We start from the raw sequence: 27,296 nt of genomic DNA, 5'->3' as shown, positions 1-27,296 counted from the left end.
TACAGTGCACTATGTCTTCTGGTTTGGGCTAGAATAAATTTGTTACTTTCATTGACCTGTCTCAGTCTTATCCTTGGCTTTGACAATATGAAAGTGGCTGCGGTATGAGAGATGCTAGTAATGCCATTTCTTATGCAGCCAGTCCCCGCTATGAATGGTGTGAAAATGTTGCTCATAGGGTCGGTTGGTGCACGCATTTCAGTGGGCTTGGCAGACTGATATGCAATAGCAACTTCTGGCCCAGTGAGGAAAGCAACGGGAAACTACCTCACTCCTCATTTCCCTAGTACGCCTCTTCAGTGACACCTAGGCGATCTATGACAGCTAATGGTGGACCTGTTGAGGATCCAACCAGCCTTCGGGCTGAATACCCAACATACATACATACATACATACATACATACATACATACATACATACATACATACATACATACATACATACATACATACATACATACATACATACCAAAAGAACTACAAACATTTGGGTAAATTTGAAGAGCACATAGCGATCGTCTTGTGAGTGCTGCTCAGTCATAACTGGATGGAAAAAAAAAAATCTCGTTAAAGCTGTGAGCATGCATCCGGGAGTTACTGGGTTCGGATCCCACTGTCGGCAGCTCTGAAGATGGTTTCCCGTGGTTTCCCATTTTCACAGCAGGCAAATATACCATTGTTTGACTGAGATGAAACTGTTATTTTGTTCACGATCTGGTGGTCGCATATAATAAACCCATAATAAAGTACACTTTCGGAGGACCACTTAAAGGTTATTAAGAAAATACAGTTTGTAAAACATAAAGAGCACACAAGTCACTGATTTATTCAGTTATAAGTGAACTAACAACACACCAGTACTGTAAGTACTGCTTGTACATATACAATTATATATTCACACATGAGGTACGCACTGACACTATAAACTCTAGACATATACTTTACACTTGAAAGACGTAATTGTGATTGTGCCAATGGTTTGGCTACACTTAAAATGTTAGCACTGTTGTGCAATTACATGATTTCATGAGACTGTTGTCTCCACACGTTACTCGTGGCATGTCTGACGCGCTTCTCCGCTCCCTAGCGAGTCACTCGCGCCAGAAACCGTCCCGAAAACGAGGTGCTGCCCTCTATCCACAACTTCATCAATAAATACATTTTATAAATGAAGTACTACAATATTGTAGATTGACAAACACAAATAAATGACATAATTTCGTAGATATAATTGTTAATGCGATATGTGCAGTAACAACCTTAATTAAGGCCATGGGCACTTCCTTCCCACTCCTAGGTCTTTTCCCTCCTATCGTCGCCATAAGAACTATCTGTGTCGGTGCGATGTAAAGCAAGTTGTTTCCTCGTTTATAAACGAAGAACGAGGATCCCGCAACCTTTATGTGTGCCTTTGAATATGAACGCTGAGTGAAGAGTGATCCACCCAGCACGTTCGTAACCTTTTTTTATTTTGTAAATAGCCTCACCTACGCCCAGCCTCCAACACATTGGGTTTGTTCGATTACCTTTGATTCGTTCCTCTTAATTCTTCTTATTATTAATCTCTTTACCCTCCAGGGTCGGTTTTTCCCTCAGCTCAGCGAGGGATCCCACCTCTACCACCTCAAGGGCAGTGTCCTGGAGCGCCAGACTTTGGGTTGGAGGTTAAAACTGGGGAGGATGACCAGTACCTCGCCCAGGCGGCCTCACCTGCTACGCTGAACAGGGGCCTTGTGGAGGGATGGGAAGATTGGAAAGAGCAGGCAAAGAAGAGGGAAGGAAGCGGCCATGGCTTTAAGTTAGGTACCATCCCGGCATTTGCCTGGAGGAGAATTGGGAAACCACGGAAAACCACTACGAGGATGGCTGAAGTGGGAATCGAAACCACCTCTACTCAGTTGACCTCCCGAGGATGAGTGGACCCCGTTCCAGCCTACGTGCCACTTTTCAAATTTCGTGGCAGAGCCGGGAATCGACCCCGGACCTCCGGGGGGGGGGGCATCTATTCACACTAACCACTACACCACAGAGGCGGACGACTCGTTCTTTCTACCTGTACTTATTTTTGGTATGCTTGGGCATTGTTTAGGGACATATATTGAGACATTTCAGGAATGCTCACACCGAGCCAGTTAGCCGTGAAAATACAGATTTTCCGAATCCATTTCCATATACTGTAACATATTTTCTTCTACGTGTGAGGAATATATACTGAATACTTTCCCTGCCTTATTGTTACACTCTATATGTCGTTGCATCAAAAGCACTTGCCGCAATACATGCAGTCATAGGTCTATAAATGCTACAACGAAATGCGATCGTAGGCCTCAGGCAAAAATGAACTTAAGACTTCCGACAATTCCCCTTATTGTTTGTAGCGTAAACATATGTTGAGAAACAAGAAAATAATTCTGTAGAATATAATGCATTGGAGAAAACTGACTTCCTTAAAAAGACTGTCGAAAGGAATTAAATAAATAGGCAATTATACCCCAAATTGGTAGAAGCCTCTGAAATAGGCATATATAGGCACAATAAAGCAACGAATTTTTGCTAAAAAGAGCCTAAACCGGATTTATATCTTAAAAGCCTACGTTTTTTGTACAGAGGAATAAAATAGGCAAATAGGCAAATCGCATTCCTAGTTATGAGGTACACGAAGCGTGCATAGCTGACGGGGAATTAACAGAGAACAGACATAATATTACTATCGACCGAGAAAAGGGTTTCGCGAAGGTCTATGTGCTGAAACCGAACAGCAGACGTCAAGGTGACGCCAGTCAGCCAGGAGAGGTCAACGAAGGAGAAACGAACTATGTACGACCCAACCATTAATTACTTCAAAGAAGCATATAACATATCCAGTAGGCTATAGGCCTAAGGGTTGTGGAATTTTCATCGGCAATTTTTTTAAACTGTGGACATTCTTAAGCATCGCCTTATGGATGCAATATATATTATGATCTATCTGTTTTGGTCATCAAAGGATCCATAAAATTACCAGAAATCATCAGGTCAGTCCTTAGTAATATTGTGGGTGATCTTATGAAAAAGAAAAACTCAACGAAACCATTAACTAATTTTCATATACTGGTAATTAACATATAATAATAATAATAATAATAATAATAATAATAATAATAATAATAATAATAATAATAATAATAATAATAATAATAATAATAATAATAATGCCCGCCTCTGTGGTGTAGTGGTTAATGTGATTAGCTGCCACCCCCGGAGGCGCGGGTTCGTTTCCCGGCTCAATCACTAAATTTGAAAAGTGGTGCGAGGGCTGGAACGGGGTCCACTCAGCCTCGGGAGGTCAACAGAGTAGACGTGGGTTCGATTCCCACCTCAACCATCCTGGATGTGGTTTTCCGTGGTTTCAAAATTCTCCTCCAGGCAAATGCCGGGATGGTACCTAACTTAAGGCCACAGCCGCTTCCTTCCCTCTTCCTTGTCTATCCCTTCAAATCTTCCCATCCCCCACCAAGGCCCCTGTTCAGCATAGCAGGTGAGGCCGCCTGGGCGAGGTACTGGTCATTCTCCCCAGTTGTATCCACCGACCCAGAGTCTGAAGCTCCAGGACACTGCCCTTGAGGCGGTAGAGGTGGGATCTCTCGCTGAGTCCGAGGGAAAAACCAACCTTGGAGGGTAAGCAGATTAAGAAAGAAAGAAATAATAATAATAATAATAATAATAATAATAATAATAATAATAATAATAATAATAATAATAATAATAAAGGGACCGATGATTTAGATGTCAGGCCCCGTTAAACAACAAGCATTATCATCATCAATAATATTAATATGAATAATATGAATAATATTAATATTATTATCTTTTCATTTCCTGTGGCTTTTCCTAGCCTGGTACAGACCCTCCGGCGAAGGTGGGTAGCATCTGCCGTGTATGGGAAACTAGGAGCCATTGTCGTGGAGGATAGTGTCGTGTGTCATGTGTGATTTGTAGGGACATTGGGTACAGCACAAACCACGAATCCCCGAGCCAAGGGACTTAATACTTTATGAATAAAATCCCCGATCCGACCGGAAATCGAACGGGGGGGGGGGGGTGAATTCTACCGGAGGCCATTACGCTAATAATAACAATAATAATAATAATAATAATAATAATAATAATAATAATAATAATAATAATAATAAGAGATCAGTTTTATGGCAATGGGAAAGGAAAGGGCTAGAAGTGGGAAGAAAGCGGCCGCAGCCTTAATTAAGGTACAGCCCCAGCATTTGCCCGGTGTGAAAATGGGATACCAAGGAAAACCATCTTCTTTGCTGCCGACAGAGGGGATCGAACCCACTATCTCCCCACTATCTCCCGGATGCAATATACAATAATAATAATAATAATAATAATAATAATAATAATAATAATAATAATAATAATAATAATAATAATAATAATAATAATAATAATAATAATAATAATACACTAAATGGGAAAGGTGACCTAGAAAACATTTTAAAAGAAGAAAGAAGAATCCTGAGGAAAATTCTCGGCCCCTGAAAAACAGAAGATGGATTGTAGACTGAGGTCACGCAAAGTGACAGAAGAACTTTCCAACATTGCAGCAGACATCCGCAAAAGACGTCTGAAATTTTATGGGCACGTTCGCAGACTGCCGGCAAGTAGACTGACACACAAGATTCTCACCTGCAGAGAACATCTAAAAAATATTCCATGGGTACTGGAAGTGAAGAAGGATCTGGAAAAAGCCCATATAGACTCAACTGACACCGCGGACAGAAACCTCTACAGGAAAAAAATTAATGGATTGAAAGTGCAACCAGAGAACGAAGTGAAAAAGAAGACTAGAGCAAAGTGGACAGAAGAGACCCACGGAGAAAGTATGAGAGCTGTTTGGCAACTCAGAAAACAGAATCGTTAGAGCTTTGCGTGATCCATTGGGTCCATACGCACATAATAATAATAATAATAATAATAATAATAATAATAATAATAATAATAATAATAATAATAATAATAATAAGTGGGAATTTTGACCTGTATTTCCTACATTGTTCACTACTTGGTGTGCTTTGAGTACTGGTCTACATTCGGCTATAGACGATGATCAGAGCTGAACCTCAAATAGAACAAGCAGAAAATACAGAAAAGTAGTTGTACACATACAATGCAAGACGTACTTAAAGAAGTTAATGAAACACGAAAGCAAAACGAAAGTAATTTTAAGACGTAGTAGAATGGAAGAACCATTGCTCCTTTGTTGGTTTTGGATTCTACACACGCAGGCTATATTGCAATTAGGATATACCAAGATTAAAATTTCACTAGGTCCCACCGAGATTTGAACTCGGATCGCTGGATTCAAAGTCCAGAGTGCTAACCATTACACCATGGGACCTGGCTGAGCACCGTGCTTCCCTCTTCAGTTTATCAACGCAGTACTAAGTTCTACTTTAGTGTCATAGATGGCGTGCAGAATAATTCTCAGCGGTGACTCTTCAAGGTCTTGGCAGAACGAGATAGCGTGCAGGTGAGAGCAGGTTGAGAGAGAGAGGAGAGAGAGGAGCACGACACGTTTCTGTAGCGTAGTGCTACTGGGATCAGTATTACCTTCAATAGAAGCACTGAATATCTTATAATTCTGATTACTGCGATCGATATAACTTATTTCTGGTTTCAGCTAGTATTCATGTCCCGCTGCTTGCTGCATAATTTTTTTCATTTCGCTGGCTAATGATGTTATGTTAACCGCTTCGTTGAAGGGGCATACAGAATTCTTATTTTACCGCTTTTCCCACACCTGCGGGGTCGCGGGTGGAAACACTCTCTCACTCATACACACACACGCGCGCGCGCGTGTATATGTACATTTGTCCTGTTTTATGACCGGATGCCCTTCCTGACGTCAACCCTACGCGGGGGGATGTTTTCGCTATTGCGTGTTTATGTAGTAATTAATAGTTTGATGTGCTAGCTGAATATGGAGAAGTGAGTGTTGGGACAAACTCAAACAGCCAATCGCCGAGTCAGAAGGATAAATCAGACGAGATCAAAATCCCAGATCTTGGCCGTGCGCGTAGAGGCGGGCGGCTGTGAGCTTGCATCCGGGAGATAGTAGGTTCGAATCCCACTATCGGCAGCCCTCAAGATGGTGTTCCGTGGTTTCCCATTTTCACACCAGGCAAATGCTGGGGCTGTACCTTAATTAAGGCCACGGCCGATTCCTTCCAACTCCTAGGCCTTTCCTATCCCATCGTCGTCATAAGACCTATCTGTGTCGGTGCGACGTAAAGCCCCTAGCAAAAAAATCCCAGATCCGGTCGCGAATCGAAGCCAGGACCCTTTGAGCTGAAGGCCTCAAGGCAGATACACAATATTATACCCGTGAAACGGACGGATTAAAAGCAAACCCATCTTCCTCATTCAAAAATGAGTCAGCCACAATGAGTGATAATTTAGGATTTAAGTAAACATATTATTATTATTATTATTATTATTATTATTATTATTATTATTATTATTATTATTATTATTATTATTATTGTTGTTGTTGTTGTGCTCCTCTGTGGTGTAGTGGTTGTGTGATTAGCTGCCACCCCCGGATGCCCGGTTTCGATTCCCGGCTCTGCCACTAAATTTGAAAGGTGGCACGACGGCTGGAACTGGGTCCACTCAGCCTCGGGAAGTCAACTGAGTAGAGGGGGCTTCGATTCCCACCTAAGCCATCCTAGAAGTGGTTTTCCGTGATTCTCCACGTCTGCTCCAGGCAAATGCCGGCATGGTACCTAACTTCAGTCCACAGCCGCTTCCGTCCCTCTTCCTTGTGTATCCTTTCCAATCTTCCCATCCTTTCCCAAGGCCCCTGTTGAGCATAGCAGGTGAAGGCGCCTGTGCGAAGTACTCTTCCTCCTTCCCAGTTGTATCTTCCGACCCAAAGTCGGACACTGCCCTTGAGTCCGAAGGAAAACCAAGCTTGGAGGGTAAACGGATTAAGAAAGAAAGACAGAAATAATAATATATTATTATTGGGTCGGGTACCAAATAAGGTCACATAAGTTGAAGGTGATTTATTCCCCTTTATTTCTGTAGGGGCCAATAGATTTCTGAAAATAATTGCCGGTTGTTTAATTTAAACAGGGAAGTTAGTAGGGTTTCGGAGTTTCACTGGGAAGGAATGAAGGAAGGAACTGTTGGAACCTGTGCAATGTTATCCTTTAATTTAAATAAATAAACAAAACCCTAAGTATTTGGGGCTATCAATTAAACTTTTTGCAATGCCACGGTGTTTGTTTCTGTTTTCTAATTGCCAGTATAGTTATTGAATTGAACATTCTAATTAATTAGGCTTTGTAGCCCATGTCCATTTATATACGCCTAATATTTCAATTTCATTTACCCCTCTCAAACAGGCTTAAAAAGTAGCAGAACATATCATAACTACTAAATGCTATTTCTTCAAAAATGAATGTACAGTTTTACTCCTCTATACATGGGCGATTTGGGAGAGTAACTCATACACCCCTCCCCGGCACTTAACGCCCATGAAAGGGTCTTGGCCTGCCAAGTGACCGCTGCTTAGCTCGAAGACCTGCAGATTACGAGGGGTCGTGTGGTCAGTACGACGCATCCCCTCGGCCACTATTCTTGGCTTTCGAGACCGGTGCCAGATAGCTCCTCAATTCTGGTCACGTAGGCGGAGTGGACCTCAAACCATCCCTCAGGTCCAGAGAATAATCCCTGACCTAGCCGGGAATTGAACCCGGGGCCTCCGGGCGGGAGACAGGCACGCTACCCCTATATCACGGTGCCGGCACGAATAACTCATACGCTCATACTAAAAATACTGTAGAAAGAGAAAAAATGGCTAGTTTGTTTGCATGTGGAGGCTAATCTCGAACACCGACTTAAGTAATTCTTTCACATCAGAAGGCTTATTTCATTCAGATTATTATATTCTAATTATAGAATTTAACAAAAGTACGGGAGAAATTTTCGAGAGTGAATTATTTATACATAGAAAATAAAAATAGGTTATATCAGCTAGGGTCCAGAAATGCCTATTTTATGAATTATTTGACTTTCTTATAGTATTTAAATAATGTTATTTTCTGAAATTATGATACACATTCTGACCATTCTTTAAATCCAATATTCTGAATGTCTACTTCCATCTGTAGTCCTATACAGACCTTTGGTCGTTACCTACCGACATCATCTGAAGGAGCTCCGACATTCCTCATGGAATTCTTATAGTTTGATAGACTCAAAGTTCAATTCTAGAAAAACTATTGACACAGAAATTGAGCATTTGGGGCCATACTGACATGATTTATTTTATTTTTATAATGAGGAATCTTTTTTTCTTTTCTTTATCCGTTTAACATCCAGGGTTGGGTTTCCCCTCGGACTCAGCGAGGGATTCCACCTCTACCGCCTCAAGGGAGGTGTCTTGGAGCGTGAGACTTTGGCACGACGGTCATAACGGGGGAGGAGGAACACTACCTCGCCCAGGCGGCCTCACATGCAATGCTGAACAGGGGCTTTGAGGGGGGGAAGGGAAGATTGGAAGAGATGGACAAGGAAGAGGGAAAGAAGCGGTCGTGGCCTTAGGTACGATCCCGGCATTTGCCTGGAGGAGATGTGAGAAACCACGGAAAAATACTTCAGGGATACCTGAGGTGAGAATCGAACTCCCCTCTACTCAGTTGACCTCTGAGGCTGAATGGACCCAGTTCCAGCGTCGTAGCACTTTTCAAATTTCGTGGCAGAGCCGGGAATCGAACCTGGGCCTCCGGCGATGGAAGCTAATCACACTAATATGAGGAATCTATTCCCGAAAGTTTGCCTCGTATTTTTGGCATTCTCCGTATAGTTATGTTCGCTTATCAGGGGGAGCAAGTATATTTTAAAGAAGTAAACCATACCAGAAAAGTCATGCGTCTTGGTCCCTTAAAAATGAATACGCTGCCTGAATTGTTAGTCCAATTACGAAATTACGCCCACCAAGTGTACCTGTCATTCAATTTTTCTACAGAAAATTTCTCACACAATTTCTTCCTAATTTTAACAATATTTCAGAGGAAAAACCTTTCTATGTCTAAAATAATAATTGTTTGTCGTATCAAAACAGTATCATACATGCAGAATCTAGAATGAAGTCTCCCACAAGAATATCCAACGTATGTTTTCGTAACCCTAGCAATTTACCAGGAGATTATGGTTACAAGATGCATGCTTTAGCCGATAAAAAAAACCCATGGCACGACAGGCCCTGAAGGGCCTTGGCCTACCAAGCGACCGCTGCTGAGCCCGGAGGCCTGCAGATTACGAGGTGTCGTGTGGTCAGCACGGCGAAACCTCCCGGCCGTTATTCTTGGCTTTCTAGAGCAGGACCGCTATCTCACCGTCAGATAGCTCGTCAATTCTAATCACGTAGGCTGAGTGGACCTCGAACCAGCCCTCAGGTCCAGGTAAAAGTCCCTGACCTGGTCGGGAATGGAACCCGGGGCCTCCGGGTAAGAAGCAGGCACGCTACCCCTACACCACGGGGCCGGCTGCTTTACCCGATACAAAGCAAAATAACTGGTAAACTGTTAGTTGTATCAAAAATGATAGAGTACGCGTGCAGTTTTAAGCAACACATTTCTTACAAAATTTTCCTTACCATGACACAGACAGTCTCCCAGATATATTTTCTTATAAAGAAGTATTTCGAGCATACAGCTCGGAGGGATCACATGTCGAACTTGGAACAGATGGATGGATTAGGGAGAAAATCGTTTTGGTATCCATTAGTGGTCCAAGTCTAATAAGCTTTTTAACTTGGTATGATACAATGTATTAATGTTGCTGGCTAGTGATGATCCATTCAGTTCAGATGGCTGAATTTGTTTAAATCAAACGAAAGTGTCATAAAGAAAATTGAGTTTAAAATTGGAAGGCTGGTTAAAAACAAATGGATTGTCGATCTCTACGAAATATATAAGAGAAACAGGAACAGTGAATTTGAATAAGTATTCGAAGAAAGTAATTGGAGGATAAATTTGTACGTATTAAACAAAAATAACTGGAAAAATAATAATACGAATTACTCAGAACACTAAGCGACACGTCATCCAGAGTTTTCCTTGAACCCATGGACTAATATTCATGACGCTCGAAAATTTTGATTGTTTCTATGTCTTGATTCGTGATATGGATATAGTAAGACGTAGAAAAATGCATTTTTCATTGGAATAATAAGTTTTACCTTATGTAGGGTGCAGTATTCACCAGAGCTTCTGATATGAGCTGCTACAATTTCTTACTCATATCCATGAGCCTATCAGTCAATACAAATGTATTACATCATGACTTTACCGCATAATGCATGTCTTTGATAGAATATGCTCCAAATTTGACCAGGTAAGGCATATATCTCAGAGCTATCAAGAGGAAGGAAGTTGCTTCAGCTATGAGCACTTTTATCTTGAAATTATTGTGGCATTGCAGATGAAGGTACCGTTATTTCTGAGGACATTATCCAATTAAATCAAGTCTCTAAACAGCGTATAAAGAGCTATACGTATATTGTCACATTAACTTTAAATTTTCTAGCAGTTGTGTATAAATATTTTTGTTTCTTGCTAGTGTGAAAATGGGAAACCACGGAAATCCATCTTCAGGGCTGCGGTTGGTGGGATTCGAATATTTTTGTAACTGTTCGTTTATGCAAATCTGTTTGTTAAATAAAATGTATTTATTGTATGATTTATTTATCTACTTACGTATTCCGTTGTCAGTATTGCGTTATTCATATTTCATTCCTAATTAACCTAACAAATCTATTCGTTAGTACCTTCTTCTTGTTTATTGTGCATCATTTCAATTATTGTCCATATGCTGGCAGGACGTAGTGTTTACAGTGCACTATGTCTTCTACTATGGGCTAGAGCAATACTGTTACTTTCATTGAACTGTCTCTGTCTTATCCTTGGCTTTGACAATATGAAAGTGACTGAGGTATGAGCGATGCTAGTAATGCCATTCCTTATGCAGCCAGTCCCTGCTATAAATGGTGTGAAAATGTTGCTCATAGGGTCAGTTAGTGCATGCATTTCAGTGGGCTTGGCAAACTGATATGTAATAGCAACCTCTGGCTCGGTGAGAAAAGCAACGGGAAACTACCTCACTCCTCATTTCCCTAGTACGCCTCTTCAGTGATGCCTAGGCCATCTATGACAACTGATGGCGGAGCTGTTGAGGATCCAACCAGCCTTCGGGCTGAGGACTAAACAACATCCTTTTGAAATTGATCTTGGAGTTCTTGGAGAAAGTAATCTAATACGGGAAGGTTTCGCGTCGAAATGTATTTATATGCCACCCTAACCTTGAAAAGTCGGCAGCTGATTCGCCTATGACGCGCCCATTTAGGTTTCGATATTACTGTCTGAGATATTGTACTTGGTTTTGGTTATTTATACAACAAGAGGGGGGTGGGGGAATTCGGGTGTAAATTGCACTTTTCACAGATATTCCGAATACATCTCAGGAACACCTGAAAAGACAACTGGGCGATTGTCATACGTCAGTGTCGTTTACTTTTACTTGGAGTAAGTACATTACACTATAGCAGTAGCGCAGTCAGGATCGGCTGATGGAGGAGGGGGGGGGGGGGTTATAGTTACAAAATGTTGGTAGATGTTGCTTGTGCTTGTGTGGTGCTAGCATGCATTATGAGGACATTAATACAAGTGCATTATGTTGATATTCAGATTGCAGTGCAGTACAAAATCTTACATTAAAATACAGAATAAGAACAATACGACCAAGGTCAAAAGTTTACGGCTAATGGCATGTTCAGATTACAATTAAAAAACCAACTTTCTAGGCTCCTTAGAATATCGATTTAAGAAATCTCTTGGTTTTACAGTTGTGTCTCTGAAAGTTTTTTTTAGTTTATTGTTAGTTTCTGTCTTTTTCTGCAAAACTTTCATCGGGATGGTGGAGGGGGGGGGGTGTATTCTAACCCCCAGTAACCACCCTATGGCTATGCCCCTGCACTATAGTACTCTTAACTATGCTGACTGCGCGATGCAAACGCCATTTTCAGACCTTGAACTTGCGTACAAACAGCTGACCACTAAGTATGGCGTGAAGATGACGGTGCAAACGATGACATAGGAGGAGAGCATATCGATCGATCATACTCTCGCTTTAATTTAATTATCAGTTCCATTTGATTGGCAGTACCACTGGAACCGATGAAGCTCCCTCCTGGTCTATCATCTAAATTATATGTAGTGTCTCACCCCCGTGAAAAGAAGTATCACTAATGTTTCGCGGATAGAACGCTAACTTGACTATTGTTGTTAGTTGAGCTGTTCTTTGTATCATCTGCTGGCACACATCTCCATTAGGTGACATTACTGCTGCAATTATACAACAACTAACGCGTCAACGTTGGGTAAGGCAGCTAGTTTTTGGAAGGTAATTAGATTATTCGATACAGATAGCACCCACAAGCAAAAGTTAACAGGAGCACAGGATTTGCAGCATTTAACTTGTGTGTTACGGAAACCTTATTGAGGGGAAATAATCAGAATTTATAAATACAAACACTCAGAGTGTTAAGTAATCGCGTGTGTCACTAGCACAAGTATACAGCTCTACTAACTACCAAGCCTTACAGGGCAGAGGATAGGACAAAGAAGCTGTTGTCACTCGCCAGGTAGGGCCGATGACCTTCGATGTTAGGCCCCTTAAAGCAACAAGCAACAACAACAACTCGCCAGGTAGCTCATCCCTTGAGTCCTTCCGCTTAGCTCGCTATGCGCGCCTCGCATCCATCAAGTCACTGTAGTACTTTAGCTAAAACTTCGTATACAGTAAGGAATATGTTCTCATTGCAAGAACTATGCTAGGTTCCAAAAGATTGAGAGGTTAAGTCCAGTAGAAACTAAACCAATTTTGCAATCTGCTTTATATCGCCCCGACATAAATAGGTCTTATGGGGACGATGAGATAGGAAAGGGCTAGGAAGGAAGCAGCCGTGGCCTTAACTAAGGTACAGCCCCGGCACTTGCCTGGTGTAAAAATGGGAAACCACGGTAAACTATCTTCACTACTTCCGACAGTAGGGTTCGAACTCACTATCTCCCGAATATAAGCTCACAGCTGCGCGCCACTAACCTCACGGCCATCTCGCTCGGTAGAAACTAAACACCATACGCGATAATAAACCAGACCAAGCGTACATCAAAATCTTGTCATCACTCCATTTGTCTACCAAGTCGAGCTTCGTCAGCGACGGTCGGCGCCGGAGTGTAACGTTGATGCGAAACATTAATGCACATAATTCATTGGTGTACAGAGGTTGTCTGATTGCTGATTATAACTTCACATTCGTCTAATCGCATGTTCCTTGAACTAAAGGTTATCAAAACCCAGCTCTGGACCAAGAGTTGAGTAAGTTTAAATTGGTCTGACATTTATATAGCGTTTTTGTCAATTGTTAAGTTGAATGTTGAGTTGAAACTCCATTACTAGGACACCGCTCTCTTTTAGACACTCTTTTCTAAAGTGAAACTCCATCCTGACAGTATTGTTTCTGATGCATCAGGAGCAAAACTCCTCTGAAACGGGTTTCTACAATACAGAACTCGTATTTAGAAAGCGAAAACCTACAGGCAGTTACCTGCATTTTAAACGTAGAATACGTTATTTCCGAGGACATACCTACGTGGTCAGAAGCAACACAGGGCCAGTGATATCAACATCCGTATAGCGCATTCCTGTACTCGGTCGTGGTCGTAATTACCGTGAGCCATTTCCATTGCTAAGTAGAACTCGACAGTGTAAAGATAAGCCTGTTCTATGTTAGTTCTGCCTTGTTGCCTCGTAGAAGTTCCATAGTTCGATTGGGAACAGTGGTAGCACAGCCCACATGCGACCTCTTGCTCTTCTACCATTAACTTAATTTTTTTCGAAATAAACGGAAAACGGTAATATTGACGCTTCCTGAACATTGTTTCCCAGTTCTTCAAATTTATTAGGGACATCCACCACCGGGCCGAAGGCTGCAGTGAAAGTTTAGGCCAATCTCCCTATGATCAAGACCAGGGGTTTCCAAACGGCGGCCCGCGGGCCGCATGTAGCCCGCGAAGTCATATAATGCGGCCCGTGAGAGTATTTTAATGAATAATGTGAAGAATAGTTACAAAATAATATTCTATTGGTCGTTCAAAAATGTATTAATTTTTATACCCGGTATAGACCCAAATCTGAACCAATTTAATTGTTTTCGTCGTTTTTAAATATTCACGTGATCTGAATAGATAATTTTTAATGTATACAAATTTAAAATCCAAATTTCAAATAATGATTGGTTTTTAAATCCCAATGACTGCTTTTGATGGTTTTCGGAGACGCCGAGGTCCCGGAATTTTGTCGCGCAGGAGTTATTTTACGTGCCAGTAAATCTACCGACAAGAGGCCGACGTATTTGATCACCTTCGGAACGCACTAACATCGAACCTGCCAAGCTAGTTTCAGAAGGCCAGCGCCTCAACCATCTGAGCCACTCAGCCCGGCTCCAAATTTCACTCTTTTATGCTATTGTAAAATAATATTTTACCTAAGTAATTCAAATAATCAAACCTTTATTTCCATTAAATTATGCATATTATTTCGTAATGGTACTTCTGTAGGCCTACTACTGCATACGTAGAATTTTACGAAAATTGGTCTATTATTCAAGTGCGGCCCGCGAACATGACTAAGGTTTCCAATTTTTAAGGGCTCGAGGGCCATATTGTCCCATATTGATCTAGATAATTATATAACTCCTGAGTCCTTCAGATTGGATCTTCCGATAAATGGATTGGCCCAGGTGAAATGGGCAGCAGCTAATGTGTGTGTTGGGTAGAATTTCGTCGGCACTGTTAAGAAGTACCTTTTCAAAATCTATCATTACTTTGTATATGTACAGTATATGTTGTTTGAGTTATTAGTCCACAGAGTGGTTTGATGCAGCTCTCCATGCCATCCTATCCTGTGCTAATCTTTTCATTCCTACGTAACTACCGCATTCTACATCTGTTCTAATCTGCTTTTCATATTCATACCTTGGTCTATCCCAACCGTTCTTATTGGCTACACTTCCCTCAAAAACCAACTGAACAAGTCCTGGTGGTGGTGGTGGTGATTATTATTGTTTTAAGAGGAAGTACAACTAAGCAACTATCCTCTATATAACACTAATCAGAAAAAATAAATGGATGGGATCCGACACTTCGAAAAATGAAGATATCGGCCAATGGAAGACAAGGGCCACGAAGGGCGTGAAGAATGAAAGATGCCCTAGCCCTCGCAAACCTAATAGCGTCGGGGTCGGAAAAGAACAAGAGTTGACCAAGAGAGGTCGGATAGGATAGATGAAAGTGAGGAGCCTGGCACAAGTAGGTGGAAGCAATGCCAGGACTCAGCTAAGGGCCCCGTGGTTACCAACCCACGCTCCAAAGTTCAGAGCCCCTGGGGCCCCTTTTAGTCGCCTCTTACGACAGGCAGGGGATGCCGTGGGTGTTATTCTATCGCCCCCACCCACAGGGGGAGAACAAGTCCTGGGTGTCTTAAGATGTGTCCTATCATTCTTTCTTTCCTTCGCGTCAAATTTGGCCAAATCGATCTCCTCTCACTAATTCTATTCAGTATCTCTTCATTCGTGATTCGATCAATCCACCTCACCATCATTCTTCTGTAACATCTCATTTCAGAAGCTTCCTTCTCCTTTTTCTGAGCTAGTTATCGTCATTTTTCACTTCCATATCTATCCATTAAAAACGTTTACTAAAAACAGCTTTGGCAAATCCGTCTGTCCGTTCTACTGTACCGATTTTCTTCATTTTTGTTTTATTCTCTTCGGAATTACCTGCCGGTGAATCATGAGACATTGATAGTGTAACCGTTCATCATCATGCCATAGGCATTTAGGAGGTTTAGTCAACCATATATGCCGTTTTCCGCAACATTCTGCGACATATAATGTCGTAATTAGCAGTTGCGATATGCAAACTCAAAGGGAGCAGGTCTCTGTGCTGTACCGAAAGAAGGATAGCGAATTACCGCGGAACCTTGAAACTGCGCTCTCACTCGGAGCGAGAAAGAAGGAGAGAAGAAGCTACTGGTAAAAGTGTATTTTGTCAGAGAGTGGGGTGAATTAAGGTGTGTTAACCCCCAGGAAATAAAAATCCTTACTGATTCAAAGAATACCTTTTTCTAAGATAATCTATAATCTATTAATCTATCTCATTCGAACCGGCGTATTTTTTGCAAATTGTTGATGCATATAAACGCAATACTTTAATAGTGGATCGGTAATGACGCATGTCATATACCAGTGCGCAGACTGAAACCAAGTGCTAGGATTTGGCAACGTGAGGAAAAAGGTGGGACTCGTTACGAGATAAACCATGACGCTTAAATTTATAAAAGGTCGCTTTTGAGATTGTGAACGACCGATCAGATAGACTTGAAACTAAATCAGTATAAAACAGGGGTCAAGAGCTATAATTTGATTACTCTCACGTCACTGAAAGATTACGTTTAGCGGAGCGGAATTTTGATTACGGGCGTGGTTTACCACCTCTCCGACCACTCAACCAAAATACTATGAATGGGACCCAGACCTAGATGCAGGAACCCATTGCAATTTGTGTGGCCGTAGGAGTTACGTGTCAGCGATGAACTATGCGAAAACGGATAACAGTGTGTGAAGGGCTGTGTCGAAGAAAAGCATACCAGCGCGGTATAAATATCGCAAAATAAGCCTTGTGGTACGAGATAAAGTACAGTAGTTATTAATAGAGGTGTTATTTCAACATTATTTTAATCCTTTAAATATTTGTGAGTTCGATGATGGCTTATGATGCAATTAACAAAGAACGGGGAAACGCATCAGGTTACGTAGATTTAGTGAGACAGCCGATTACATTCAGTAATTAATAGTGGCCGATTTTAAGGCATTTAAACAGTGAGTGACGCTCAAAAAATTAAAAGAACGGTGTTCGTGATAGGAAAACGTTTGCATACTCCATGGACACTCGTGGTAATAATTAGTTAGGCTGTGTGATAAAAGGAGAGATGAATAGTGATTTATACAAACTTACCTCTATTCGGTTAGTCCATTTGAATTAATAAGTCGATCTAATCACCAGTAGGTTCTTTGAAAACACATAGACAGTGTTCATTAACCAATTTCCCATTTTTGCCTGTATGTTCATGAGTGATCGTCGAACCCAGGATTGGAATTAACTGGAGTCGCCAGCATTCATCTCTTCAAGGAACGTCGAGATTTTCCAACAGTAGAAGACTACAGTTCGAGATATGGACGGCATCACGGGGAAGGGGAACGTAAGACTATCTACGAGTCACGATGGCCCATGTGTACCCTCGAGATGACAGCAAACCATACGCAGTATCGATAAGTACATTTTTTAAATATACTAAAGTATGAGATCTGCACGTTTGCATATCGATATATTGTAAATAAAAGTCTTGTTTATTTTATGTAATTAATAATATTAAATGTAGGGAACACTATACACGTGTGACTGTGAAGGATTATTTTATTAATTTAATTAGGATTTCTTCTGTGATTTAAGGATGATCACTGATATTTCAGCGGGCTTATTTGCATGAATTAGTATATAAGTTCCTTTAAAATATTAGTGCGTGTGAAGGGAGAATGGCGCTTCAGCTAAATTTATGATTTCATCTTAATGTTACTAACTGGTATGGATCTTCATAATAATTTGAATATAGATTATGTATTCGCTTCACATGGTGATGCATGTATTTTATAAATCCCATAATAATTAAGAATATGATCATTGAATATGTTCAAGGTGCAACTTGTGAATTATATAGATACGCGAGTGAGATGGAATTAGTTAAGTGGCCTGTGGGAATAGAGTCTTCTATATAAATGCATAAGGTGGGTTTGAGATGCAGTAGCGTGACAATAGGAAAGATGAGACTTGTGAAATGTTGAGATGACAAAATGACAAAGGATTAGAATCACGATGGCTATCGCGACGTATTGAATTAGGCTGTATATGGCCGGAATAATAAGAAATAAGAATTGGTGGCCTTTAAATAAATGTGTACTTGGAAATGAGCCAAAATGAGAAAAAAGAAAGAAAGAAAATAGAAAATGTCTCTGTGGCCGCAAGGTAGAGCACTGACCACAACAATAGAGAAAGATATATGATGAAAGGGATTTGTCTGGTCCCATGTGCGGACGGAGTCGTCTCTAAAAGCCTTCAGAATGTTAGTCTTAGTAAGTCCCCTTCATTCACCACTGCAATATCAACCCCATGTTAATGATATATTATGACTAGCGTTGATAATTTCATGATTCTGTGAAAGAAGTATTCCTCCTCGTTTTTATTTATTAAATTACCTTGTGATAGGAGTTTCAGATTGTTGCACCTTGGAAGCTGGTGAACGTGGGTTCGACCCGCGTTAGAACGATGGACTTTGCTGACATCATATGGCTTGACTAGGCCATATCTTCAAGACGTATTGTTTGCTAATGTGTTTAATATTTCTTTGTGTAATGTATTCATGTATTTATGTTATTCTTAAGTGTTATGGTGATGGGTAGGAAACCAACGTTGTTTTGATCCGCACCGTATACAACAGGGTCAGGTAAACCCAGAATACGTGTATGTGTTCAGTATAATATGTAATTGATGTGGTCAGTTAGACCATGTGTTCGATATGCGACGATGTGATCTCGTGAAAAGAAATGAAAAATGTACTCATTTATCTGCCTAAATTCCATAACCATGACGGCCAACTAATAGTATGGCTTAATGAGATAATGTCAACCCGACCTTGTAGTCAATCCATTCAAATAATAGGTACCATCGAGTATCATTGGTCAGAGATAAATAAACGTGCGTTTGTATAAAATGTATTTAGTATTAGTGCGCGCTAATAAGATAATTCAAAGTATGCCAAGCGACAGCCAAAACAGCGTATGAACTGACAAAGATGTTGAGGCATACTGTATACAAATGATTTCTTTACTGTTAATTTTCATGTATAATAATATGGCATCATCTCATGTATTTTATCGTGTGGTTCTATCAGTTTAATAAAATTCTTAGTTAATATTGGAAACAATCTCCTCATTTTATAATATTAATGTATTCCTCTTACATTATACAGAACCCTACTTTCGTTATAATTAATGTAGTGACCATTTTTCTTTTACGAAAATTCCATTACCCGTATGCTCTTGAGCTTTAGCCGTTGATGCAATGAAAGTAGGAGGATGGGACTTCGAGCCCGGGAAGTGATTTCCGAAGGTATATTTAATTGTAAAGCAGTTTTTTTTTTTTTTTTTTTGCTAGTTGTTTTACGTCGCACCGACACAGATAGGTCTTACGGCGACGATGGGACAGGAAAGGGCTAGGAGTGGGAAGGAAGCGGCCGTGGCCTTAATTAAGGTATAGCCCCACCATTTGCCTGGTGTGAAAATGGGAAACCACGGAAAACCATTTTCAGGGCTGCCGACAGTGGGGTTAAAACCTACTATCTCCCGAATACTGGATACTGGCCGCACTTAAGCGACTGCAGCTATCGAGCTCGGTGCCGAATTATTTAATTGATGCCCTGATATGCCCGGGATGGGTACACTAAATCTCTAAGTTCAGCCAACATTGAGCATTCATAAAATCAAATCACTAAATGATCACTCCAATAATTGCAGGCGAAGGCTTACCCTAACTCGCAATATTTCTGTACTTAGCAGGTTGCTAAGTGACCAACACTTCCATATTTGCTGATATATGTGATTTTCATCCTTAGCAATGTCATTGCATGCAGCCATGTTTGATTAATACCTGTCAAGGAAGAGAGTATACACTTGCTCTGATCACGGAAGAATACTATTCCCTGGTAGATACTCTTTGATTCTCTAACCTTTCCCAGCTTTCAAACATATTCAACAGATGGCAAAGCGTTCCTAATAGCTTACATACTGCTAAATAAAAAATATACGTACTAACAGACCCCATCAGGACAAACGTCTTAGATATTATCTGGGAACACCTACAGAAGGATAACCTAGCTACGCTGGAAAGAGTATCTTAAATAGTTCTCTTCCTGGCTAAAAACGTTCCTTCGAAACTAACCTATGAACTCAAAAGACAACCGTCCTATATAGAACTGCGATCAAAAATACCATTGCCTTCCACGACACAATACCAAGCTTTACATCATGAAGTGCAGGATAAACAAGCGACTATATAGATAGACGTCATGCCAAATAGACGGCATGATGACATGAGAACGGATGCATTTTGACTACGAACTGCGGCATACTATATGGCGCTTCTTATTAATTAAATGTTCATAAAACCATTGAAAAGGGCAGACAAAAAAATATGACTACTACAGGAATATCAAGGCGAGTTATCTGACCTATTTATAACGAGTGCTGAGGAGAAGCACCGGGCCTCTAGAATATATATTACTTTTGTATTGTGTTTGGTACTTCTAAAAGAAGTGAGTACAGTGTTTGACGGTTTTAGTTAAGGCAGTACTCAATAAAAAACTTTATTTTCTAACTAACTTTATTTACAGGCTCTACAAGTACTTAATAATACAATTTGACAGAAAAAACAATCCAGTGCTCAGGAGGTCAGTATTAAGACAGGAATATACTTCCCACCGCCTGCTGTCTGCCATTTGGAAGTGGGAACATAATATTTCCCATAGCCCACCTATGGACACAATTTCAGTTCAGTTAGTTCACTTTTTATTCAGCAAAAATATTTCGGACACCTATGTGGGCTATGGGAAGCATATTCCCACATACAATGAAAGACATTTGTATCTCAGAACTCTTCAATTGGTAAAATAATCTCAGAACAAATGAGAAAAATGCACAGTAAACAAAGAAAATTCATGCAAAAAGTATATAGACTTATAAAACGTTGATTTCTTACCGTATCTCACTTCATAAATCTTGTTCACTACAGGGGTTGCGCTGGCATAATATCGCTCTTCAGATGTTTTCCAAAGAAGCTAAAGATTCCAAGGAGATCAGAATAGTTCCACAGATATTCCCAAGAGTGCAGCACACATCAATACTTGGGAAATAAACTCCCAGCGCTCCGAAATGACTGAAAAGCGAGCTGGAAAAATAATTCCCACCGCCTTATAAAGGGTTAATAAGCAAATATCAAAGGCAGTGGTAATAGAACATGCTCGTGTTCTGGGTAAGGGCACGGCTTTGAACCTACAGCGTACCGTTATTCGTCACAACCTGAAAGGACATATTTGGAGAAATTCTAACGTTCCATCAATGAACCAGAGAGAACTAAATTATTCTTGTTCTAAATATCAGCACCCGATCATTGGTCTCACCCTAATATGAATTGTGGATTAAGAATAACTCACCTAACAGAGTTCTCTTGAGTTCATCTTTGAGATTTTAAATACTCTGGTGGACATAACCTGCACATGAGCAGGTAAAAAGTTTTGAAATTTGGTGTTCATTGCGAACTATTTCATCACGTCGTTGTGCGAGTGAACCAAGGAAAATATCACCCCCATGTCGTCTTAAGGCGGAATGAAAGCACACTGTACTTTGTGGAAGAGTTCAAGTTCAAACACACTAGTTTATCATTTCTTCAGTAGAGTTAGATAAATGCTTACTAAGGATGCTTGGGGGCGAAGCATGACTGTCTCAGTTCCTGAAAGCGGGCTGGAAGCCATCAGTCAATCACAACCTGCACCATGCTGAGTTAACGAGTTCTAAGTGATCCTTGTTTGGTGTGGAGAGGTTGCCAAACCACTTTCTTCCACACTCTCTTCAGTCTTTACCCTTTCTTCGTGTCGAGTGCAGCAGACGATATGGCAAATCCGGCTATAGCAAACGTAGCAAATCCTATTAGCCACTAACAGACACCGGGCTGCCGCTGGAGAGTAGTGCTGTGAGGCCACGTCGTCCCCAAGTACCGTATACTAATCTACTTTGTCAACGGCAGCTTTATGGAACTGCACTAGTGGATTTCTTCAGCGGCAGCATTCTTTGGACGGGCTATAGTGTGATCGGACTTGAAAATGAAGTGCAGTGCAGAGAGGACAGATCTCACAAGGGGCATATAAGTTTACAATGAAGTTACAGTATAACAGAACCACGACTAAAATTCAGATATCGGGCGAGTTGACCGTGCGGTGAGGGGCGCGCAGCTATGAGCTTGCATCTGGAGGATAGTGGGTTCGAACCCCACTGTCGGCAGCCCTGAAGATGGTTTTCCGTGGTATCACACCAGGAAAATGCTGGGGCTGTATCTTACCTAAACCCACGACCACTTTCACCCCATTCCTAGACCTATCCTATCCCATCGTCGCCATAAGACCTATCTGTGCCGGTGCGACGTAAAGCAAGTTGTAAAAAAAAAAAACCAGATACTACGATTTCGTTATAAAATCGAACTGTTAGGCTATATCATAGTTCGACAAATTCAGAATTATTTTTAAAACATTGTGAAATGAATATAAATGATTTTCATTGTAACGAAAGTACTAGCACTCCCTGTTCGAGCCTAGAGTAATGTATCTGTCCTCTTGAGCAGTCATGTTAAATTCGTATAGGTAGAAATCAGGTCCGCCTCTGTGGTGTAGTGATTATTGTGATTAGCTGCCACCCCTGGAGGCCCGGCTTCGATTCCCGGCTCTGCCACGAAATTTTAAAAGTTGTACGAGGGCTGGAACGGGGTCCACTCAGCTTCGGGAGGTCAACTGAGTAGAGGAGAGTTCGATTCCCTCCTCAGCCATCCTGGAAGTGGTTTTCCGTGGTTTCCCACTTCTCCTCCAGGCGAATGCCGGGATGGTACCTAACTTAAGGCCACGGCCGCTTCCTTCCCTCTTCCTTGTCTATCCCTTCAAATCTTCCCATCTCTCTACAAGGCCCCTGTTCAGCATAGCAGGTGAGGCCGCCTGGGAGGGGTACTGGTCTTCCTCCCTAGTTGTATTCCCCAACCCAGAGTCTGAAGCTCCAGGACACTGACTTTGAGGTGGTAGATGTGCGATCCCTCGCTGAGTCCGAGGGAAAAACCGACCCTGGAGGGTAACAGATAAAGAAGCAGTAGAAGAAGAAATCAGGATTTACTTATAAGGGCGTCGTTCAATGTGCTGCACCAAATTCTTTGAAAAGTTCACAGATATTTACAAAGTATATTGATTGCTCTCCTCTAGGCAAAAAATTTATTGTAAAGAACTGAAAGACAATAGCGCATAAAATTATAGTGGTGGTGTTGTTGTTTTAATGCACAAAACAACGAGATGATGTTTTACAGTATACCCGTTGGTCCATCTGCCCCTTGCGATCCAATTTTATGGATCCCCTCATATTTACTACAATTCTGAAAAACATCGGTCCCTCTAACCGGGGTAATATAACGAGATGTTTGTTTACAGGCTAGAAGACAGCAGAAATCGTCAGCGCCACTATTAATTCACTATGCGTACCTCGTATAAACCCGTAAAACGAGTACATATACGCAGAACACGTACTTTGAAAACAGGAGGTGGACCCACAGATCGAAAGCACGGTACTGTATAGGCAGGGAAGTGGGCGCCGTAGGCCGAGTGTCGCAGTAGCATGGCGAGCGGGCGGGGAGATTTGTGATAGTGGACAGTGCTCGAAGTAGGAGGCTCGAATCCCACATAAGAATTTGTTTTAACAGCCAATTACCTGGGATGTGGTAAGGTTGCATACTTTATAACTTCCAAGAACTGACCCTTTTTACCCTGTAAAAGACTGTATGTATTGAGTATGGTGCTGGGTTGGACGAGGATAAGAAGGTGATGGTCTGTGGCCAGTTAGCTACGTCGTACATGTTTCAAGCTTCGTAGACCACAGCTAGGGCAAAGTATGTCCCATTGGAACAATAACAACTTGCGATGGCAAGTAAGTATGTAGTCGCGCGACCTCCCTTCCTTCGAAGCAATTCACAACACAGAGATGTATTCCAGCGACGAGAGTGTGGGTATGTTACTTATCTATGGAGTAGCTAGGCAGAATGCATATCAGGCGCAACGCCTGCACCAAGAACGCTATCCGGATAGACGACAACAGACGGGCATGACATTTCGGAGTGTGGAAATACGCCTGCGGGATGCTGTATCCGTGGGAAGGACACGGCCTGTTTGAGATCATCCCGTGGCGTCTGCTGACAATGAAGAGGTCGTGTTTGACGCAATCCGGCGTAACCCTCATACTAGTACACGGGCCATTGCACAGGAGACGAAGATCAGCCGAGCGTCTGTTATGCGGACAGTGCATACCCACCGGTTTCACCCGTACCATCTGCACTTACACCAGGAGTTCCATGCTCATGATTTCGATGCCCGGGTGGTGTTCTGTCAATGGATCCTACAGCATTTGGACACTGATCCTGCTTTTCTAGCGACTCTCTTACTTATGGACGAAACACGATTCCACAACAATGAAACCGTTAATCGCCATAATTTGCATTACTGGAGTGTGGATAATCCACACTGGGTGCGACAGACAGCTCTTGAGGTGCAGTGGAGCATGAATGCATGAAGTGGAATCATGGGTGATCATCTCGTCGGTCTCCATTTCTTTGAGGGCCATCTGACAAGCCAACGCTATCTGCGGTTTCTCCAAGATGAACTACCACCGTTTTCGGAATATGTGCCACTCCATGACCACTGCAGGATGGAGTGGTTTCAACATGACGGAGCTCCACCGCACGCGGCGGTGGTCGTCCGGAACCATCTCCATGCGACGTGTCCTGATAAATGTATAGGAAAGACCTGCCCCTGGCCCGCCAGATCGCCCGATATTACGCCCCTGGATTTTTTCTGTGAGGTCATGTAAAACAACTGGTGTATGTACAGGAGCCGGCCAGTCCTTGTCACCTTAGACAGCTCATCAACGAGGCATGTCGATCCGTTTCGCCAGGTATGTCGCAAAGGGCCAGGCGGTCCTTACAACATCGCGCGCAGCTCTGTATTGAACACCGAGGTCGTCAGTTTGAGCAGGTGCTGCGTTAAACGGTGTGGATAACTGAAATCTTGTCACGTGTTTCCTAGCCTCTATCAACCCAGCTCCTTACCAACGGCCCTTTTCAGGGCCAAATAAACAAATCAGTCAGTGAAAAATACCGGTACTAAGTATACAATCTTGCCACATCCCAGGCAACTGGCATTAAAAAAGTGCACGGGACTTGAACTTTCTAACCCTCGGGCACTGTCAACTATCACACATCTTACCGCGCGCTAGTTATGTGAGCTTCTGCGACACTTGACTTAGGGCGGCCACTTCCCAGCCTATACTGGCCACAGACCATCATCTCCACATCCTTCTCCAACCCAGCACCATACCCAATGCAACGATACATACGGTCTTTTACAGGCTCAAATGAACAAATCAGTCCTTGGAAGCTATCAAGTATGCAACCTTGCCACATCCGAGGCAACTGGCTGTTAAAAAAAATCCTTACTGTCAACTATCGCATATCTTCCGCCCACTTGCCATGCGAGATAATGTGACACTTGTCCTACGACGCCTACTTCCCAGCCTATATCTGTACTGTGCTCGCGGTCTGTGCGTCCACCTCCTGTTTTAAACTAGGTGTTCTAAGTATCCGCACCCGTTTTACGGGTTCATTCGAGGTGCACATAATGAATTAATAGTGGCGCTCACTGCTGTCTTCTAGCCCGTAAACACACATCTCGTTATATTACCCCGGTTTGGAGAGAGGGACCGAAGCCTTTCCAAATTGCAGTAAATGTGAAGGGATGCAAAAAATTGGATCGCAAGGGGCTGGGGGACCATCCGGTATAATGTCAAACTAGTATTTGCTGGTGAGACCTAGTATTTAAGTGCACTATCTCTTCTAGTATGGAAAAGCAAAGCAAAGCAAAGCAAAGTCATCACCGTACAGCCCATGGAAGCCCTTGGAGAGGTGGAAGGTAAAGGCTTCCACTATTCGTAACCTCGGCACGTGATGGGGTAGAGTGGTTTTGCTCTACGCCCGGCCGCCTTTGCCCCTAGCAGTTAACCTGGTACTCACTTTTGGTGTAGGCTGAATGAACCTCAGGGCCATATGCACGTACGGAAGTGGAAATCTCGTTTCTTAAATTTTACGACTTCTTGACGGGAATTCGAACCCACGTCCAAATGACTGAGTTATGAGCGATTCCATTCTATCGGTGATTCTAAATTCACACAGGAAGCTTGTTTGAAAATGAACCTAGAAGCATTTAGGGAATATCTGAGTTTTGGTGAACTACAAACGCTCAAACGACATCTCTTTATCTACTAACAATATACGACATGTAACTCTCCTGTGGGTCGGGACAGCTAAATATATCTACGATATTTCCTGCCTGTCGTAAAAGGCGATTAAAAGGAGCAATTCTCATGGCTTCTCATCTTGAGAGCATAAGTTGGTGACCATAGGGCCCATAACTGATTCTGGCATTACTTCTGCTTCAAATCAAAATCAAATCAAAATACTTTATTTGCAAGTGAGGTCTCTACCTCGGTGGAAAATGATACACAAAAATACATCATTCTCAACAACTGTATTTTAAGTTAAAAAGAAAAGAAGATATTTTTCCTAAAATACGTTATTATACAATTTACATTGATATATTTTTCTATTAAACATACAGCTCATCCGTATTAAATTTATATTATTTACAAAATTCTAATAATATCTTCTATACTTACTCATATAATCAACTCACAGTACGTGGAATCACTTCAAAAAATACTATACAATATTACTATAGGATTTAAATGTACATTGCTTTTTTTATCATGTTGGTTATGCATAACGACCTGCGTCGTCTTAACCAAAGCTCCTTTTGCCACCGTTTTTCAGAGTTCCTGAAGGACCTTCACAGCTACCGTAGCGGTCCCAGGGCCCTCGAAGTCCCCACTTTACTTCACTGTACTGTACTTCACCCCTACAGGCAGTCCCCTGTTTCAGCTGCCCAGTCTCCATAGATAAGGGGATGAAATTAATTTATTTAAAAAAATCTTTATTACAATCACCTACACAGGTCGAATGCCCTCTAACATTTATTTTCTTTGTTGCCGTTTATTCTTTTTTTTAATATCTGTACAGATTTTGGAAAAGGATCAAACACCGAGCTCGACAGCTGCAGTCGCTTAATTGCGGCCAGTATCCAGTATTCGGGAGATAGTAGGTTCGAACCCCACTATCGGCAGCCCTGAAAATGGTTTTCCGTGGTTTCCCATTT

The 27,296-nt window shown here is 41.8% G+C and overlaps 1 non-coding gene across 1 annotated transcript; it reads right to left on the bottom strand.

Annotated features, from left to right (window-relative positions):
• Positions 1-5,322: 5,322 nt before the first annotated feature.
• Positions 5,323-5,394, bottom strand: TRNAQ-UUG (transfer RNA glutamine (anticodon UUG)). Its single transcript has one exon. It is a non-coding gene; the product is annotated as a tRNA-Gln (tRNA).
• Positions 5,395-27,296: the final 21,902 nt, after the last annotated feature.

Source organism: Anabrus simplex, chromosome 1, assembly GCF_040414725.1.
Source record: "Anabrus simplex isolate iqAnaSimp1 chromosome 1, ASM4041472v1, whole genome shotgun sequence".
NCBI lineage: Eukaryota > Metazoa > Arthropoda > Insecta > Orthoptera > Tettigoniidae > Anabrus > Anabrus simplex.
This window is presented reverse-complemented; position numbering and strand designations above follow the sequence as displayed.